Raw genomic sequence first — 6,000 nt, 5'->3', positions numbered from 1 at the left:
GGAGGGAAGAAGAGTGGAAGAGAAGTGGTGATAGGGGATTCTTTAGTTAGGGGAACAGACACACGTTTCTGTGGCTGTAGACAGGGCTCCAGGATGGTGTGTTACCTCCCCGGTGCCATGGTCAAGGATGTCACGGAATGGCAACAGGACATTCTTCTGGGGGAGGGTGAACAGCCAGAGGTCGTGGTCCACATTGGCACCAATGACATGGGGTAGGAAGGGGGATGAAGTTCTGAAAGCCGATTTTAGGGAGCTAGGAAAGAGATTAAAAAGCAGGACCTCAAAAGCAGTAATCTCAGGATTACTCCCAGTCCCTCGTGCAAGTGAGCATAGGAATAGGAGAATTGAGCTATTTAACACGTGGCTGGAGAACTGGTGTAGGAGGGAGGACATCAGATTTCTGAGGCATTGGGACCGGTTCTGGGGCAGGTGGGACCTATACAAGATGGACAAGTTGCATCTTAGCAGGACTGGGACTAATAGCCTTGCAGGGAGATTTGCTAGTGCTATTGGGGAGGGTTTAAACTAGATTGGCAGGGGGATGGGAACCTGAGAGGGAGCTCAGATTGGAGGGAAGCAAAATGGTAGCTTGTAGGGGTGTGGGAACCAAGAGCAAATATCAGAGAGAAATACCAAGATGCACAGAATACTGGGTGAGATACATAGCACTAGAGTAGGGAATAGTAAGTTATTAGATGGGGTCAGAGTAAGGGAGATAGTAATAAAGTCTGAATCATGGTTAATGTGCATGTATGTGAATGCACAGACTGTGGTTAATAAGACTGGTGAGGTACAGGCATAGATTGACATGTGGAAATATGATGTTGTTGCTATAATGGAGACCTGGCTCAAAGAAGGGCAGGACCTGGTGTTAAATATTCCTGGATACAAGGTATTCAGGAAAGTTAGGAAAGGGAAAAAAGGGGGAGGGGGTGGCAGTATTGATTAAGGAGTGCATTGCAGTGCTGGAGAAAAAGGAGGTGCTGGAGGGGTAGATGACAGAATCAATTTGACTAGAGCTAAGGAACAAAAAAGGTGCAGTTTCTCTGTGTTGTCTACAGGCCACCAACTAGTGGGAAGGACGTGGAGGAACAAATTTGCAAGGAAATGACAGAGAGGTGCAAAAATTATAGGGTAGTTTTAATGGGGGAGTTTAATTATCCAAACATAGACTGGGACAATAGTAGTGTAAAGTGTAGTGAGAGGCAAGAGTTCCTAGAGTGTGTTCAGGAAAATTTTCTACAACTGTATGTTGCTAGTCCAATGAGAAAGGAGGCACTGCTAGACCTGGTTCTTGGGAATGAGGTTGTCCAAGTGGATCAAATATCAATAGGAGAGCAGTTAAGGGATAGTGATCATTGTATCATAAGGTTTAGGCTGACTATGGAAAAGGAGAAAGAACAATCCAGAGTAAGAATAATTAACTGGGGAAAAGCCAACTTCAATGGGGTAAGAATGGAGCTGGGGCAAATAAATTGGAGTCAAAAGTTGGCAGGAAAACTGGTAGCTGAACAATGGGATAGTTTGGGCACAAATAGGTATGTTCCCTTGAAGGGGAAAAGTAGGGTGAAAAAATCCAGAGCTCCCTGGATGACAAAAGATGTAGAAATTAAGATAAAGAAGAAAAAGTGTGCTTATGACAGATGCCAGGTAGAAAATACTATTAAGAACCAGGCTGAATAGAGAAGGTCCAGAGGGGAAGTGAAAAAGCAAATAAGAGAAGCAAAGAGAGAGCATGAAAAGAAACTGGCAGCTGGCATTAAAGGAAATCCCAAAGTTTTCTATAGACATATAAATAGTAAAAGGGTGGTAAAAGGAGGAGTGGAGCCTGTTTGGGACCGTAAAGGAGATTTGTACATGGAGGCAGAGGACATAGCTGAGGTATTAAATGAATACTTTGATCTGTCTTTACCAAGGAAGAAGATGCGACCCAGGCAATGGAGAAAGAAGAGGTAATTCGGACACTGGAAGGATTTAAAATTGATAAAGAGGATATATGAGATAGGCTGTCTGTACTTAAAGTGGATAAGGCACCAGGGCCAGATGAGATGCATCCAAGGATACTGAGGGAGGAAATCGCGGAGGCACTGGCCATAATTTTTCAGTCGTCCTTGAGGGGGTGGTGCCAGAGGACTGGAGAGTTGCAAAAGTTACACCCTTGTTCATAAAAGGGTGTAAAGATAAGCCCAGCAACTACAGGCCAGTCAGTTTAACCTCGGTGTTTGGGAAACTTCTAGAAAAAATAATTTGGGACAAAATTAATTGTCACATGGACAAATGTGGGTCAATTAAGGAAGGCCAGCATGAATTTCTTAAGAGAAAATCATGTTTAATGAACCTACTGGAGTTTTTTGAGGAGGTAACAGAGAGGGCTGATGAGGGCAATGCTGTTGATGTTGTGTACATGGACTTTCAAAGAGCATTTGATGCAGAGCCACACAACAGACTTGTGAGCAAACGTATAGCTCCTGGAATAAAAGGAACGGTAGCAACACGGATATGGAATGGGCTGAGTGACAGGAAACAAAGCGTAGTGGTTAATGGATGTTTTTTGGGCTGGAGGAAGGTTTGTAGTGGAGTTCCCCAGGAGTCAGTGTTGGCACCCTTGCTTTTCTGGCTCTGCCAGTTCCGAAGAAGGGTCACTGACCCGAAACGTTAACTCTGCTTCTCTTTTCACAGATGCTGCCAGACCTGCTGAGTGGTTCCAGCATTTCTTGTTTTTACTACGTTTTGCTTGATGTTTACTTAAGCAAAGAAAATTCATTTTTTCCTATGATTTTCACATGATTATTTTTAAAGAAATAAGTGAAAAGTTTCCAGAAAAGTTTAAAATATATAAAATCTGAGTCCAGCAGGCTTACACCTAGGTATATAGCCCCCGATATTAATATGACAGCAGCTTCCCACTGGAAAAGGGGAATTTGTGGGCGAAATTCAGAAGTCAAATGAGTGGGTTGGAATCTGGGGCCTCAACTAAGTTGTACCAATTAATTTTGACTTCCGGATTTCACACCTCCATGACACAATCTCAGCTGGATTTAAAGGGACAATGCACAAATGGAACTTAGAGGTGCTCAGGGTAGATGGTACTTATAGAGTAAGGGCATCATTCAGATTCAATGGTGCATTGCTGGAATTACAGCTATGTGCAGCCAGGAACAGAAGGGACATACTTTTCCATAGCAATGGGAGGAAGAAACCTGCAGCTGTCACTAAGAAGGTGTGGTTGGAGGTAGCTGAGGAGATAAACAGCAGGAACATTGTGCGCAGGTCTTCAATGCAATATAGGATACAGTTTAATTACAAAACCAGGTCAGGAAAAGTGCATGCATTTGCTGATTTGACTACATCCTGTGATTTAAGCCTCTGCCTTTTTCACTCTGTCTTGCTATGGATTCTCTATCACATCACTCCTCGCTCCCCGTCAACTTTCAGCAGCTCCCAGCCTTCACTTTCTTTGCACTTCATCGCCTCCCCATTTATCCATCCACTGTTGCCACGTACCCCAATTCTTATGCAATGTGATGCATCTATCTAATAGTCACCCTCACTGAATGCACTGATCCATCAGGTGAATATGTGACCTTCACTCACTCATGGGTCTATTTTCTCACCCCTTGTAGGAGGAGATCGCAAAACATAAGGGAGAGGAACAGACTGGAAGTGGGTGGCCACAAATAGTCCAGCTCACCGATGCAGAGGACGAAGCCCTGGAGATAAGTGGCACATTTGTGCCCCTCAATCAGAGATGAAGAGACAGAGCACTCACAGAAAGCTGGTGACAGAATTAGAAATATCTCTGACGCACATATGCTGACTTTATTTAATCAATGACTGAACTATGGGTAGACTGAATATGGTTAGCAAAATCATGACCTGGCCATGACTAAATCATATCCCTTTCTTTTGTCTTTTTGGGCCTTCACACCTACAGCAAGTGTCGCAGAACATCCATGAGGACAATTTCTCAGAGGACCTCATTCCTTCTGAGGATGCACCGGCACGAGATGTACAGCCATGCACCAGCACAAAAACTCACATTGGGTGGAACCCCTCAGACAGTAAGTTGGGTTATTCACATCTCACAAGTGAGCAAGAGTAGATAATGGTGGCAGAGGCAGCTATGGAGAATCTGCATTGTAGGGTGCAATTCTCTTCAAGCTCTGCTCAGCTGGACAAAGATGCTGAACCTCAGCGGGCCATAGTTGAGAAAGAGAATGCTAGAGATGCATTAGGAACTTCGCTAGTACATTCAAACATGCCACACACATTCTCCACAATACCAAAGAGGTTGGGGGAGTCCAACTTGATCACGAGTGGATTGGTGGTGCATGTAATTGTGAGAATGTCTGCCATGGTGACAGTAGCCATCTCCATGGAGCTTCAAACACTGCTCTCAAATAAGTCCATGTAGGTCATGACCATCGCCATGTAAGAGATGTCTGCATCCTTAAACAGAATGACAGGTATCGTATCCACAGCTACACAACGCGTCACTAATCTCCACCAAGCTGATTAACAGCAGAGTGGTAGGAGTGATGTGGCACTGGTCCAGGAGAGGAATGATAGTGAAAGATAGATGGAAGTGGCAACTCAATTCAAAGCGCTCCCACTTCTTATCCGTTGTCCACTCCTCAGTCAGTACCTAACATTATGCCTCGTCTCCCGATGGCCATGCCTGCCTCTACATCTTCAACACTCCAATGACATGCTCAATGATACACCTGTTGATCATGTGACTTGTTATAGCTCTCCTGAGCCTCATTGGTGGAGGTCATCACAGGTCTCATAAGCCGCGTTTGAAGGAGATTTCCAGTGTCTTGTACGAGCTTCCTGGAATGAAACTATCTGGAATGTTTATCTCCACAGTATGAAAACATTGTGACAGCTCCCAGGGAATTTGATGCACACCTGCATGAATCCTTTCTTTTTCTTACTGCACAACAGCTGCCCATTGATGGATGAATATCTTGTGGTTTATAAAATCTCCTGGTTGATGCGATGGTGCTTGGATAGCCACATTTGTGCAGTTCAAGGCACCCTGGACCTGTGGGAATCCATCCAAGGAGGCAAATGTGATTGCCCACCCATCACAGGAAACTTACATAACTCTCAGCCCTGCCAAACAACCCATCCGTCTCCAGTCTTATGCATTTATGGACAGCAGACTGCGAGACACTTGAGATGATTCTGGGCCCTGGAAGGAAACAGAGGTAAAGAAATTGAGGGCAGTGATGATCTTCACAATCACTGGTAATGTGTGTCTGCCAGGTCCAGCATGTCTTTTTCTAGGAAGCTGCAGATGTCTGGCACCACCTGACGTGACAACCTCAGCCTGTGGAAGCACTGCTCTTCTTAAAGGTCAAGGAAGCTGTGCCTCTGTCTGTAAACCCTGTGATGTGGATAGTGCCTCCTGCGGCCTCGCCTCCGCATCAGTGAACCTTCCTTCTGTGCACCTCCTCCTCTGCATGTGATTATTCCACCATAGCACCATAAATGATTACGGTCTTCGTCTTCTGGAATGCTGTTACACACATCCAACAGGCCTCCCATTGTGCTCTCGTCAAACAAGCACTCTCTGCAAATATTTGCCGGAGGGAACTGAAATACCAACTGCAATAGGTGAGCTTTAATTTGGATTTAAATACCCAAATGAACTGCAGATCAATCTTGTCTCCTTTTCACTGGTCAGTTTCCTGAGCACTGGGAAGCCTGTGGCGCATATATGAAATTCAGAGCAAAGTTAAAACCATCTTACAATGACCTCATAAAGGTCTTCTAAGAACGTTAATTGCACCAATAACTACCCACTTGCCTACAATAATTAAATCCATGACTTTGGTGAGTAGATTTTTGCAACATCCAACCGTGCTTCCATTAAACCTGAAATTAGGTGCATTGGAGCCAGGTTGTGGTCCAATCGAAAATTCATTCATTTTAAACACACACCGACCCCAACCCACCCTTTCTTGTGGGTTAATATTTTCGCCATGTTGTCAA

This window comes from Heterodontus francisci, chromosome 10 (assembly GCF_036365525.1).
Source record: "Heterodontus francisci isolate sHetFra1 chromosome 10, sHetFra1.hap1, whole genome shotgun sequence".
Taxonomy (NCBI): Eukaryota; Metazoa; Chordata; class Chondrichthyes; order Heterodontiformes; family Heterodontidae; genus Heterodontus; species Heterodontus francisci.
The sequence above is the reverse complement of the archived record's forward strand: the minus strand, read 5'-3'. Positions refer to the sequence as shown.